Raw genomic sequence first — 15,249 nt, 5'->3', positions numbered from 1 at the left:
TCTACGGCGGCCGAGAGGCTCCAACCCCAAGTTCAACTACCTGACGGGTTTACCCCGCTACAATGGGGTACCTCTCTCCCGCCTAGTATTGTCAACCACCTATCTCCACCCCCTCCAATTTCACCTTCTCGCTAAATCCTATTGGAGGGCGAAGGCCCCGCCTGTCATCTTTTCCAATTGGCGGGAGGAGGTTTTGAGTCCCGCCTCCTCATGACTCACCGTTGATTGGTAAGCGAACCAGTCGTTCCGATTTCCCCGCCTCCTCCCGCCGTCTCTGCCCCTTCCCCGGGCCGGGATCTCGCGGGAAGATCTGCGGCCGCGGTGGTGGCGACTGCTAGCTAGTAAGGCTCGGTCTCTGGGTTGCGGGCGGAGCAGGGCAATTTCTGCTCAGTCGGGCGCTACCTCCTGGAGAAGCCGGAGTGAGCTTGCGGAGCTGGAGGCCTGGGCCGCCCCTTCCTCCGCCTCCTCCCCGCCGGGGCTCCTCGCTGCTCTCCCTCGCTCTCCAGAGAGGCTCAGGTACAGGAGAAGCGGGGGAAGCCGGGGCCGGGGACGGGCGGGGAAGGGAAGCCGCCGGGGTGAAGGACCGCGCTGCGGCTGACAGCCTTTCAGCCAGCCCGGGGCAGGGGGCGGGCGGCAGCGCGGGCTCGGGGGCAATGTAACGAGTCTCGGCTCCAGTTGGTGGCTTTCGCGGACTCCCACCTGGGCTGTGGGGGAGGCGGCTGCGGAAGGTGCCCGGGCTGCTCGGGGCTAGCTCCCGGGGAGGGAGGTGGAGGGGCGTGCGGAACTCCGGGACTCGGGACATCCCGTGCCACGCTCGGGACGGGGGCAGTCCGCGCCCCAGGTAAGGGGGCACCGAAGGGGGGTCCGGTTTTCGAGGCTTTCTTTTTTCTGCACCCCTCCCGCGGACTAGCGGGGAACCCTTCGAAGGACCCCGGGGTCAGCAGCTCCTTGCTGGACTGGACCCCCGAGGGATGAGAGTGGAGTCTCCAGCAGGACTCTGGGGGCCAGGTGGTCTGGGCGTGGGGCGCTGCGTCCGGGCCGGGAGAACGGCGCTCGGGCGGCACGCGCCGGGGGCGAGCCTCGGGGAAGGTTCGAAAGGAAAAGTCCGGGACTCAGGGAAGATGCTGTTGCTTCCGGAAGGTTAAGAGGTTTAAAGCCAGCAACTAAAAAAAGAAAGAAGGGGGGTGAGGGGAAAGAAGGGAAAATCCTGTTTTGAGAACTTTAAGGATGACTAGAAAGCCATCACTTAAATATGGAGGTTTTCTTTCGAGGTTTTTCTTGACTAATTTAAGTGAAAGGCACTCTCCGGAAATATGCAAAGTGTTCTTTGTAGGGGATATTCTGGAAATTTAAAAAAAAAAAAAAAAGATTCCCTAGTGTTTGTTTGGCTCTGTTAAAAACTGAGGAAAATAAGCCACAGGATAAAGTGTGGCTCGAAGGAAAATAATATCAGTCTTTGATCCCCCAATAGGGCAGACCTGAAGTTTGGGTAAATAGACAAATGTGAGACTTGCTCAGTCTTACCTGCTTTAGCCTTGTTTTTTTTTCCTAGTGGCAGTTACAAGTGTCACAATTCTGTGGCTCTGGATTTTAGGGGAACTTGAAGCGGCATCCAGGATGATCCTGGCCCTCGGAAATTATTTGGTAAGGTGGAAGAAACACGGAAAGTCTATTTTAAAAACTTATCAGCAAAAACTTTCCAATAATATTTTTTTTTCTTTTTCCCTTGTTACAAGCCAGCAATGTCTGAATGTTTTTAATAACTGAAATAGTGATAGGCCACTTCGGCAAGTGCTGAGATAATTCTGAATGTGAAGTAAAATGAGAAACTAGAATTTTTCCAAATAAATCCTCCTTGTTATGAAGGCAGGAGCCATGTCCTGTAAGCAAAGTCAAATAAGACTCAAAAAAGTCACTCGTGCAGCTTTCAGGTTATATTATAATCCAAGTTAGCCCTTCTGCATCCACAGTACTATATAATTAAATGCTAGTAATGGTGCTTGGAGGCCTCATCAAAGGATTGGACCATGTTCCATGGAATTTCATTGTTATATATGTGATAATTCAGTTAATTAAAACAACCCATTTCCCCATCAGTTGAGAATAATTTGGATCCTCGTGTACTCTTTCTATACGATATTGATTTTTATTTAATTCCAGCATTAAAATAATGGAAATCCACTCGGGCAAGAGTTCTTGAAATTTTTGGTTAAAGACCTTTTAACAATCTTAAAAATTGTTGAGGACCTTAAAGAGCCTTTGCTTATGAGGGGTAGATCTATGAGTATTTGTTATTAAAAATGGAAACATATTAGTGTTACCTCAGGGATCCCACACATCATCTTGTGAACTAATATTTTGAGAACGGCCACTTTTAAAGAACCTTATAAATAGTATAAATGATTTCTAATCTATTTTGCATTATTGTTGGGAATAGTATGTTTTCTGTAGGAGAGTTTTTTTTTTTTAACATGAAACCCTATATTTAAAACTTGAATTTAACCTGAAAGTTTCTTGTATAGAATATGTATTTCACATTTAAAGAGAGGAAAGGCAGTATAAATTTAAATGGTTAATTCAGTGTCAATTCAGTTATTTAAAAAAAAAAAAACTGAGATAAGCATTATTTTTTAAGATCTTAGTTAAATCCAGTTATACACTTATATTTTTTCACTGAGACTGTTTTGGCATTAGAAAATTAATATTTAAAATATGTAAATATGCATTTGATAAAGATAAATCTTAGGTCTTCCTATTTTTTGATATTTTAAATTGTTTTATTATCAGTATTTGGGCTTGATATGATATTCTTGCAAGAGATGATTAGGACTTGTATCTCTGTTGTCTTAATAAAGTAAAGTTTAGATGAATAACATTTTTTCAGATAAACAATATATGCATCTAAAAGGTTTTTCTTTTATGAATAAGTTATAAGAATTTTTTTTGTTAACCTAATTACTAAAATAGTAGTACCTAAAGAAATAACAATGTCCTCCAAATTTAAAAATAATAATAAAATAAATAAAAGTAGAGATGAGTATGGGCTGAGATCTGCCTTGAGATTTCATTGATAAGTGAATTCCATGAGGAAATACCCTATTCCAATGTACCTTCTCTGCCACTTAGTTTTAAGACTTGTGTGATGGGACTGATTATTGTCCTGGGTCCTACAAACTGTATGGTCAGAGCCTGGGGATGAAGCCCCTACCCATTATTGAACATCATAAGCTAATTTTCCTGCTATAAATAGTATGCAGTCTGTGTAGAAAGGTAAACAGATGGCAGATGAATTAGAACCTCATTTCCTTTTTGACTTGCAGCTTTTTTTTTTTTTTTAAGATGAAATTGTTTTTGTGTAATTCAGTGCGACTATGGGAAGGGTGTTGAACTTGCCTTCAGTTAAGTCTTGAATTTGAACCCTTACTGACAATTTCCTAAATGAACATGGTTTAATTACTAGGCTCTCAAAGCCTAGGCTTCTTTCTTTATAAAATGAGAATAAAACTGATAGTACTTATTGGTAGGATTATTTTGAAGATCACATAATAGTTATTATATATAAAGTACTTTTTCTTAAGTACCTACTGTTCTTGTTTCCCTTTAAGTTTCTTCAGGTACTTTCTTTCTGAGGATGTATGAAGGATTTTGAGATTTAGGTTCAGAAGAGGCCTTGGTCTTGGAATCCAGTTTTCTCATTTCTAAAAGAGGTTTATAGACTAGAGGATCCCTAAGGTTCCTTCCAGTTGTAAGTCTTTGATCTTGGATGAAGTGTGATGCTGGAATTTTCCTCTATTATTTAGGGAGGAAGAAGAAAAGTTTAAGTGAATTGCTCATATAGTACAATTAATAAGTGTTAGATTTGAAATTTGAACCTAAATCTTTTTAATTTCAAGTTGTTATGTTTTTCCGTACCATACCCTGATAACTTATAATAATTTCAATAAAATATAGTCTTGGAAGAAGTATGTTGAATTTGTACTTTAAATAGCTGTCAGGCCATTTAAATGGAAATAGGTAGCAAGTAGAGATGCTACTTCATCTTAGAAAGGAGGATGGAGCTGATGTGGTAGATGTGGATTAAAGTTGATATGGGAAAGGAGATAACCTGGAGAGGAGACCTTGGGGTCATGCCTCTAATTATTACTGTTTTTAATAGCATTAGTAGGATAATTTAGTTTATTTTTTATGGTTTAAGTTGTGTCCAACTCTTTGTGGCTTCTCTTGAGGGTTTTCTTGGCAGAAATACTGGAGCTATCCACTTCATTTTACAATTGACAAAGCTGAAATAAGCAGGGTTAAATGACTTACCCAAGGTCACAGAGCTAGTAACTTTCTGATCCTGGATTTAAAATGCTTGAGTCTACATATTCTAATCCCAGTGTGCTATCCATTGTGCCACCTAATTGTCCTGTTGAAGTTTACAAAATTCTTTAAATCATTGGTGTCAAACTCAAATTGAAACATGTTGACTTAGAAAATCACAAATTCATATTATTCATGTTGCATTATATTTTTATTTTTATTAAACATTTTTCAATTTAATCTGATTAGGTCCTCAATTTAAATATCTCTGTCTATATACACATAGGTTCATTTAATTATCCTGTTAGTACTATGAAGTAGGTATGAAAGATATTTCCCCACTTTACAAATGAGAAAAGTAGAGCTTAGAGAGAATTATTTGTTCATGTTCACATAGTTTTCAAGTATAAAAGATAATATTTGAACTCTTTTCTCCTGTTTGTGATTAGAACCCAGAGATCATGGTAAAGAGATGGTAAAGAGAACTGTTCAGAGGGGTAAAAAGAAACAGAATTATTTAGGGTCACAAATTGAAAAAAGACTTTGTCAGCAATGTGGGGTCATGGAAATTGAGCCTGAAAAGGGATATAACAATTAGCAGGTGGTTTCACCTACCTCCTTTTAGGAAATCCTTCACTGATCTTTTCCATCTTTGAGTCTGTTGCACTGTTCAAGTTTATCACTTCATTGTTCATTTTTACCTCTGTTAGTTTTGTATTTCCATCCAAATTTATAGTTTTATCTTTAGCCTTGCATTGGTCACATGGGTCATTAATGTGTGTTTGGTTAGTTAAAGATAATGATACTAATCATGTATGATAAAAACATCTCCTAATATTTCAAACTGTTTTTTGGCATAAGATTTTGTTAACTTAGTTCAGGGCCTTTTAAATTTTTTCCACCCCAACTCCTTTTCACTTGAGAAATTTTTAAGTGACCCTGGGGTATATAGGTATACAAAATAGGTGTACAAATCAAACATTTACTGATAAAACATAATTTCATAACTCTCACAATTCAATTACAAGACCTCATTTAATGTTGCAAACCACCGTTTAAGAAGCTGGGGCTTAGACTATGTTTATTTTTTTTTCTTCTTTAAAACAAACAAAAATTAATTGTAGCGTAACTTTTTTCCTCCTCTGCTTTGTCCACTTATCCACCTTAATATATTAATTCCAGTTAGAATGTAGAAGAGAGGGACAACATCAAATAGTCAGCCATGCAAAAAAGAGCACATTCATTAACTTAGAGCAATGAGTAGTTTTTCCCCTCAGTTATTTACATTGGATTTGGAGTCGGAAGACATGGGTCTTCTTGCCTGATATTAACTAGACTTTATTAAGCGATTTCTGTAAGCTATGTGTAGAAGGTACTTCACCAAGGGCCTCAGAATTGTAATTGCATTTCTCTACTAGGGTTTTAGAGCATTTAGAAAAAAATGACTCTTGATAGGTTGCATTTCTTCCTTTGAGAACTGCCTACTTGTCCATTATATCTGTTGAGGAATGGCTCTTATTAAAAATTTGAATCAGTTCCTTACATATCTTGAAAATGAAACCTTTATCGGAGAAACTTGCAGTTTTTCCCCCAATTACTTGCTTTCCTTATAATTTTATTTATTTAAAAAAAAAAAAAAACAGCTCTCCAGAGCTGGTTTTATTTTTTAAATGGCATTTTATTTTTCCAAATACCTGAAAAGATAGTTTCCAACATTCTCCTTTGCAAAACCTTGTGTTCCAAAATTTTCTCCTTCTCTCTATCCCTCCCTCCTTGCTTCCAAAGTTAGCAGGCAATCCAATATAGGTTAAACATATACAATTTTTTAAAACATAATTTCATATTTGCCAAGCTGTTCAAAAAAAAAAAATCTCATCAAAAGCAAAAAACAAAAAATGAAATGAGGGGGAAAAAACCAAAACAACAACCAAAAATAGGTGAAAATACCATGTTCTGATTTACATTCAGTCTCCATAGTTATTTCCTTATAATTTTAATTTTAAGGTTGTGTTTGTGCAAAAACTTTTTAATTTTACATAATCAAAATTACTTGTTTTATTTTCTGTGATCTTCCATATTTTTTGTGTTTGATTATGAACTATTTTCTCCATGGATTTGAAAGGTAACTTCTTCTTTGCTCCTCTAATTTATGTCAATCTTTATTTTTTGAGTCATGTATTCATTTGGCTTAATTTTAAATATAGAAAGAGATGTTGGTCTATCCTTAATTTCTACTACATTTCTTTCCATTCTTCCCAGTGTTTTTTGGTTTGTTTTTTCCCAAATGGTGAGTTTGTAGCCCACTAGCTGGGGTTTTTGACTTTTATCAAATACTAACTAGACTACTGTTTTCTTTTGCTTTTGTATATTATGAGTGTACTTTGTTTCACTGATCAACTGTTTTATTTCTTAACCATTGCCAAATTGTTTTATGATGATCTTGTATTGAAGTTTGATCTGTGGTACTGCTAGGCTCTTTACCATTTTTTTGTTTCCCTTGACCTGTTCTTCCAGATGAATTTTTTTTCCTAGCTTTATAAAGTAATCCTTCAGCAATATAATTAGTAGTGAAATAATTTAGATAACATTGTCTTTTTTATGGGCTCAGTGTACCTATGATCATTTAACCTTTCTTTATTTAGGTCTGGATTTCCTTAAAGAGAAGTTTGTAGATTTTCCTTAAGTGTCAGTTAACAAGTTTATCTACTCTATTTGAGTAGTTTTAAATACTTCATTTGTTTTGCCCTGTTGTATGAATCTTTAAAAATCCTTTTAAATAAGTAAAGCACATCTACTATATTCTAAAATGAAAGTCATAAGGAAGAATTCCTTTCACTGGAGTATAGGTCATATTATAGATTTTAAATATCCAAAACATTAGTTGAGTTGTGGGAGAAAGTTCACTAACCTGCTTCGTGGAGAGAGCTGCCTCGGATGTGGTATTAGACATTAGATTACATGGCTAAAAATTAAAAAGGACCTAAAAATGATTGGTATCTGGCCAATGGCCCAGAAAAAAGAAAAGCAGGGCCTGGCAGCATTTGGCAGTAATTTTCTATAAGACAAGTAACCTTAGCTCTTTTTATTATTGAATTGATTCTTTGACAATTGGACTTAGTGCTGCTTTAATAAGGAAAGCCAAATTTTTGAAAGGAATGCTATTTTGTGGAAATTTCTGAAATATCAGAATATTCAGCAGCAACTGGAGGCAAGGGAAAAAAGGAAGTTAAGGAAAAAAGTGTAAAGACTAAGAATCAAATATCTTTATATATTATGTTTGAAAATTTTTAACCATTAGCTTGTAGCTTCTCAGTGAAGTCATGGAAAGTATACCAAAATCATTAACAATGAAAATCAGTGTTTGAACAGTTGGAAATAAAATTAAAGGGGCTTCTCCTGGCTTTTACCCTCCCCAAGATAAAACTTGATAGCTTAAGAGATGAAAAAGTACTATATATATACTTTTGTAATATAAATTTGTTTTTCTTTAAGGTATGTTAGATTTTCAGTTCTTTTTCTGTATATAAAGATCTAGGTTTTTCTCTTCCCCCCTTCTCCTTTAATAAATTTCTTTTGGAGCATGACTTGAATAGCATTGGAATATGATATAGGTATTAAGAATCAGATATTATTTACATGCTTTGAATATGACATACTTTTGGAAAAGATGTTTAGGTTTTCTTTCTTTCTTTTTTTTTTTTTTTTTTTTTTTTGGCTGAGGCAATTGTGGTTAAGTGACTTGCCCAGGAGTCACACAACTAGGAAGTGTTAAGTGTTGGAGTTCATATTTGAACTCTGGTCCTCCTGACTTCGGGGCTGGTGCTCTTAAGATTTTCTTTTAAGCTTTATATCCTTAGAAGCACAATTTTGAGCTTGCCTTTGATTTCTTTACTCCATTCTATTTAGTGTCGCATTTCAGAGTTTTTTCTTGATGTATTGCTGATTCGCATTTATCTTGTTATTAACTTGAATTTTTTTATTGCAAATAGAGATTAGAAATTTTTTTTTTTTGTTTTGGTTATTGACCAAACTATCTGAAAAATCTAGAGAGGCCTGGCCTCTGGCCCGTAATGCTGTGACCTTGGATCCCAGTCACTTGACCAAGGTTATTTCTCTGACAGCTCTTTTAGACTGTTCAAAGAAAGGTACTGAGAAGTTTGCAATCTGTGTTGATAAAGAGATTTTGCTCACCTGGGAGTTCCCAGCCCAGTGAAAAACATAGAGCAGGCTTAATCCTAGCAGTAGTAAGAAAACCTATTATCAGACCCTTCCAAACTGTAGAACCATTGGATGTCCTGAAGCTGAGAAAGGTACTCCGGCCGATGTTGTGACCTCACTTTATCATCGCTGGTGTTTGGGATTTGGCTTTGTCCTCTGATCTAGGCTCTAGATATTTATGACTATGATGTGGTTCCATATTTGGATCTCGTTTTGAGGCTAGCCTTTGTCCTCACCCAGTCTTTTTTTCTGTCTGGTACATATTTTTGGATTTTATCAATAGTCTCTTTTCTGGCTTATTGTTCTGCTGTGTCTGCATTTGTAGCTCCTCCTGGCCAGCAGCCCACCCAGACGTGGTGCTGGTCCTGCTCTCAGAACTTTGGCATCACAGAGGGATCCCTGGAACCCTTACTTGGACATTACCTAGCTCATTATCTCCTCTATCCATTCTTGTTTCTCAGCTGCCCTCTGGTGGCCCCATTGGACACTGCCCCATTTATACCACTGAGGTAACCAATTAACAGCGTAATACCAACAATCCACATTTATTCACTGCTTCAAATGTTGTCCTTGTGCCAGACAGCATGAGCTCCTCACAGACTTGTATTCCTTTTTTTGTGAGGGAGCGAGTATTTTTTTGATAAATGTAAATAGCTCGTGGTTTGCTAGTCCTCACTATGGAGTGGGAACTTTTAAATTCAACTGTAGGGTCCAATATTCAGTTATTATTTTGCTAACAGAAACCTAAGTATATATAATACAATCAGCAAAAAGTGTTATGTGAAAAAGAAATGGAATTTCCCCCTCTATTTTGAGCAGCCATTCCCCCATATTAATCTGTTCTCATTTTTTTTCTTCCCTATTCTTGTTTGGGAAGAAAACTTCTACCACCTCCCTTCCAGATTCCCCCTAAAAACTGGCCTGCCAGTCATGAGCTCTGTCTCATAGAATTTTTGGAAGTCACATTGCTGTGTCTGCAGTTGTAACATTCTACAAAGCTCTGAACCATTCAGCTCCTCCTGGTCCTCAGCCCCCCAGAAGTCATTCTTTGCCTATGACTCTGACTTGGGCTCTCTGTGCTTGGCACATCATCACCTCGGTTTGGGTTCTAGTCGGCTCCATAGATCACTTGCCATTTCTGTCCTAACTGTTTCTTCACCATAATGGCATCCCTCTGCTGTTGATATAGTATTCTGTGGAAGTTTGAAGTTTTGACTCCTTACTCTTAGGGGTCTGGCTCTCAAGGAGTATCTGTCTATCTATTTATATATTTTTAGGCCTCAAAGAATACACACACACACACACACATATATAAACATACATACATACATACATACATATATACGCATATATGTATATATATATTTTTAGTTCCTGACAGGACAGACATGTGCTTGCTTGCTGTTTCATTCATTCCTTGTGAAATGCAGGCTTCTCCTTAGATTGTGAGATCTTTCATTACAATCTTTTTTCCTTTTTATCCTTAGCCCTTTGCACAGTGCCTGGCACATAGTAGACTCTTAATGAATATTCATTGACTAACTTCATCTGACCCTTTTATGTCAAGTCTACAAAAATTTACTATGTTCTGGCAACAACCTATAGCAACATGCATTTGCTGTAGCTCTTTTATTTCTATTTCTTAGAATGTTAGAACTAGAAAACATGTTGGAGATCTATATGGTAGTTCTCCCTATTTTTGCTGATGAGAAAACAGGTTGAGAGAGGGAAAAAGGAGTTGTCTAAGGATCCACCCCCTCATAAGTGGATTTAGCATTGGCATTAGAACTCAAACTTCCTAATTAACATTTCTGAGCTCTTTCTACCATATAATGCTGCTTTATTGGAGCTGACAGATATTAAAAGTGTTATATATAATGTAGTCCCTTGACTTTTGCAGGACCTTTGTGATTATGAAAAACTGAGTAACTCTAGGCCCCAACTCAAACCTTTATTTTTTTTTTTTAACAATTCTGATCATATTTATTTAATACAAAAAAATAAGTAAAATAACACACTATATCCATTTAAAAAGTTGCACTTTCTATGGGTTACAGTATCTTGAACACTATACAGGATCTTTGGAGCCACAATGTAGCTACAGCTGCTTCACAGATTTCCTTCTGTGAAAACCACAACCTCACTATGGAAGAAATCACATGTTAGAGACTGAATGGTAGAGAAAGGAATAGATAAACCCAAAGATAATGCTTAGCTCTTAGTTCGTCAGTACACTCAAACTTATAACAAAATTTAAATGCTTAAATTATATGTATATTGTAGTAGTAAATGATAAAATAAATGAATCATATCCAGTATTTATGTATTTATGACAATTATTATTTAAATTTTTGTTTACATTTGTATGTTTATGATTTTCCAAAGTATGCCACAAATCTCTAAAAATTCCCTTTAAATTTATTGATAGCCAACTCATGAATAACCCAAACCATGAATATAAAATTTGTGAATATTGAAGGATGATTCTGTATAGAGATAATAAATGTATTCATATAATGCAGATTCATAACCCGCACTATACATCTAAAACTGAAAAGGGATCTCAGAAGCCATCTGCCAGCTATCTCATTTTACAGATGAGGGTATTTGTTCAAGTTCACACAGCCTACAGTGGAAATAGAATTTGAACCCAACTCCTCTGCAGAGACTGTGCTGTATTAAAAACAACAAAAAACCACGATCACTTTTCCAAAGGAAACAGGAATTTAATTAGTTCTTGTGTTGAAAGTGCCACAGACTGTATTTGGAGTCCTTCTGAAATATGATGGCATAAGTATCCTCCTTAAAGTAAAATGTTTTCCTTTCATGTGGTAGTCTCCCCCACGTTTTCTAAAAAAACCTAGTCAGTATAGAAAGACGAAACTGAAGAGGTTATTGGCTTCTGAGTGACTCGGTTGTTTAAGAAAGATCAGACTGTTCTCTTCACAGAAAGATTTCAGAAGGGAGAACTGAGTATTTTCTGTGTTTGGGCATTGTAGATGGACATGGGAAAATGGAAAAAGGAACTATCTCAGTGGTTTAGTTTCATGACGTATGCAAAACTGAAATGTGAATTAAGTTTAGCAGTGTAGGTTGAAATAAGATATGTCAAGATAAAATATTTTTCCCCCTAAAGATAATAATATGCTAATGGTTTTTGAATTGCAGACCGGAGTCAGATCTATGCTTTGAGAAGATGATTTTGGAAATCATTTTGGAAGAGTATAAATTAGAAAGGAGAGACTAGCATCAGTGAGACCAATTGGGAAGTTATTAGAATAAGCAAAAAGGTGATGATACTTGAACTCTATGGGGGTGGCTGTGGAATTTAGAGAAGGAAGCATATGGAAGGGAACTGGGTATAAGACATTGTGGAGAAATAGTGCTGAGGCTAAATAACTAGTAGGAGTGAGATTGATAGAGGACAAAAGTCAGAAATGACTGATAATAAGCTTAGATTCCTAAGAAGAGTCAAATGGAGGAATCAGAAGAAAGAGTAGGTTTACAGGATAAGCTGGGTGTTAAGAAGAGGTGGATTTGAATCCTATTAGATATGTGACCATGGACAAATCACTTGCTTTCTTTGACTCTTACTTAGTTCTTCATCTTTGAAATGGACCTAATAATACCTGTAGTACCTATTTCACGAGGTATTTAAGAGATAAAGTATATAAAGTGTTTGTACATTGTAGGTGCTTAATGTTGCATTGGAGTAGTTCAGTTTTGATTATATTGAATTTGAGATGCTGGTGAAAAATCCTCTTGGACATGTCTTGCAGCCTGGCGGAAATACAGAACTAGAGCTTAATGAAGAAATTGGGGCTGTAAATATTTGTAAATCATCTGCATAGAAATGATCTTTGAAGCCATAGAAGTCAGTGAGAACACTAAGGAAGACCCTACAAAGAAAATAAAGTTAATGATAGAACCGTATGGGAATACTCAAACTTAAAAGGTTAAATGAAGGATAGTGAGCCATTTTAGGTTTCTGAGGTTAGAAAGATAATAAAACTCATGCATATATACTATGGAAAAAAAATTCTAAATTAAAAAAAAAAAAAGAAAGAAAGATAATAGAGAGGAACAGATGGAGAGGGGAAAACACCAACCAAATCTGTATTTATCTAAAGGAACTTTCAGGTTCTTCATAATCTAGCATATATCTTTTCAGTATTTTCAGCATAATATAAGTGCATTATATTGCACTTCCTATAAAGTTGTTGCCATCGTCTTGTCTTGTAATCTTATATTTCACTTTATTTTTATTAGTTTATTTCTTTTTTCTTTAATCAGAAAATTTTCTGTACATGAAATTCTTTTCTTCCTCACCTCTGTTGACTCTTAAAAAACTTATCCATAAAAAACTACCCAAAACTACCTCTTTGTTTCCCTGTCAGAGCAGGAAGGGACCTTAATTATCTTGTCTCAACCCCTTGCTTTACAATTGAGAAAATTGAGATTGAAAGATTAAGGTATTTTGTTCAGTCTTTCATGTGGATGATAGCAGAGTTGGGACCACAGTTCAGATCTTTATGAAGAGATGGAATTAGATGAATTTTCAGGCCTCTTCTACCTCTAAATCCTTTATCCTGGTTTTTTTTCTACACAGTAAAAAATCATTGGAAAGTTCTGAATAATAGAATGATGTGATAAATGGGTACAGAAGTATCATTTTAAAAATCTACATTAAAATTTTAAATTATTTTTTGATATTTACAGACTATAACTCTGAAAATTTATTGTATAAACACATATTGAATTTTATCTTTAGCCCATGAACTATAGAGATCTAAATGACTTTTCAGTTATCAAAGTAATATAGATGTGACAAAAAGCACTTCTTTATAGAACTTAAGAATGAAGCAAACATATTTTATTACATCAAAGGCCTATAGGTTTTCTAATTTTATAAACTCATCTAACTTATGTGAAGACATACCTTGAAGCAGGAGATAGATATAGTAGAAGTATTATACTACATAAAGATGTATTACCATAATATTTAACTGCACTATATATGCTAACTTTAGACAATTTAATTTGGTCTCACAAAGGCATAAATATATAATGTTATAGTATTTGCCTCTGTTCTTATGTTCTTTCCTTTCTTCTTTATTTGCATTTCCCCATTAAGAATGAGTGAATTCTTCCCCTTCTTCCTTGAGAGAATTTTTTAAAAAGTTTTCCTTAAGACAGTATGGCCTGCTTTATGGTATGTGGGAGCTCAGCAATCATCTAATTAAAACTTCTCATCTTTGAGATGAAGGTAATGTTGCCCACAAAAGTGACTTGCCAAAAGTTCCATAAATGGTGGAACTGAGAACAAACATGTTGCTACCTCCATAGTCAATATCGTGTATTAAAGGAAATACTAAAAATCAACATTGAAAAAATAGAAGAAAATATATTTTATGATAAAAACAAGTGACCTTGAAAAGTGATCAAGGAAAGATAATTTAAGAATTAATTGGATTTAAAGCTGTTATAGAAAAAAATACTCAATATTTCAAGAAATCAAAAAGAAAAGTTTCTTACAACTATAGAGAAAAATAGAAAAGTAATCCACTGAATGAAATTCCCCCTAAATGTTATATTTAGGAATGTTATAGCCAAAAATCCAGCGTTTTCAGGTCAAAAGAAAAAGTAAGCAGCTAGAAAGAGAATTGAGGAAGCCCTAAGATTTCATAATTCAGCAACCACTATCTTAAAGGAGCAAAATATTTGGAATGAAATATTCCAGAAAGCAAGAAATATAGACTTTCGACCAAGAATAATTTGCACAACCAAACTTTAATATAATCCTTGGTGGGGACGGGAAGGCTAGGAAAATGTTCTTTACTGAAAAAGAGAACTTTAAAGCCTTCTTGATGAAGACTAGGGCTACATAGAAACTTTGAAATACAAACACCTGAGTCAAGTGAATCATGACAAAGATAAATTTGGCCAATGAATTATAAGGAACTAAACTGTTTCCATTCTTATGGGGAGATGATACAAGTCACCCCTTAAGAATTTTTTCATCAGGGATTATAAAGGGAGTCTAAATAGACAGGTCTCTATAGTAGCTCTGCTACTTTGATAATATATAAATGAAAGGGGAAAGGAAGAAGGGTACATTAGGAAGAAGGGAGTTGGAGGATGAGGAAAATTATCTCACATAAAAATAGTTTGGTAAATGAAGGAAAAGGAAGGAGGGACATGGGTTAGAGGAAGGTAGATTAAGGGAAGCTCTAGTTTCAAGTAAAGCAAACTCTAAAGAGAATAGGTCTTCAAGGCTCTTAAAGAAGGAATAGTACATATATATATATATATGTATATATATATGTATATATATATACATATATATATATATTTTTTTTTTTTTTTTTTTTTTACTTGTATAACATGGGGGTTTGTTTTGCTTAACTAAATGTTTGCACTAAGGAATTTTGTTTTCTCAAGTGAGAAGGAGGTGGGAGGAAAAAGGAAAGATGGATTTTTGTTGATTGGGGGGGAAATTTTAATGAACATTGATCTCACGATAATACAGATCCAATATGTACAAAATGTATTTATATTAGTTTCTTTGTGTCTGTGTCTGTCCATCCATCCCTTTTTCCCTCTCCACAGCTAAGCTGCTTGCTAGATATCCTCTATTATAGATATCTCTATTCATTTATTGGTACTTCAGATATAATCTGACCCAAACTGAACTCAGTGCTTTCCTCTTGACTCTCCTGAATTATATGA

At 35.8% G+C, this 15,249-nt stretch overlaps 1 protein-coding gene across 6 annotated transcripts in view; it reads left to right on the top strand.

Moving 5' to 3' along the window:
* Positions 1 to 289: 289 nt before the first annotated feature.
* GLCE (glucuronic acid epimerase) overlaps positions 290 to 15,249 on the top strand; it is a 135,134-nt gene continuing 120,174 nt past the window's right edge. For 3 of the 6 annotated variants that reach the window (XM_074294698.1, XM_074294700.1, XM_074294702.1), the window contains exons 1-2: positions 290 to 516; positions 1,553 to 1,644. The gene's annotated coding sequence lies outside the window, so the exon portion shown is untranslated. The remainder of the gene's footprint in view (positions 517 to 1,552; positions 1,645 to 15,249) is intronic. The other 3 variants (XM_074294697.1, XM_074294699.1, XM_074294701.1) reach the window with 1 other exon arrangement.

The sequence above is a fragment of the Sminthopsis crassicaudata genome, chromosome 2 (assembly GCF_048593235.1).
Source record: "Sminthopsis crassicaudata isolate SCR6 chromosome 2, ASM4859323v1, whole genome shotgun sequence".
NCBI classification, from domain to species: domain Eukaryota; kingdom Metazoa; phylum Chordata; class Mammalia; order Dasyuromorphia; family Dasyuridae; genus Sminthopsis; species Sminthopsis crassicaudata.
Note: the sequence above shows the minus strand (reverse complement) of the source record. Positions and strands in the feature narration are given on the sequence as shown.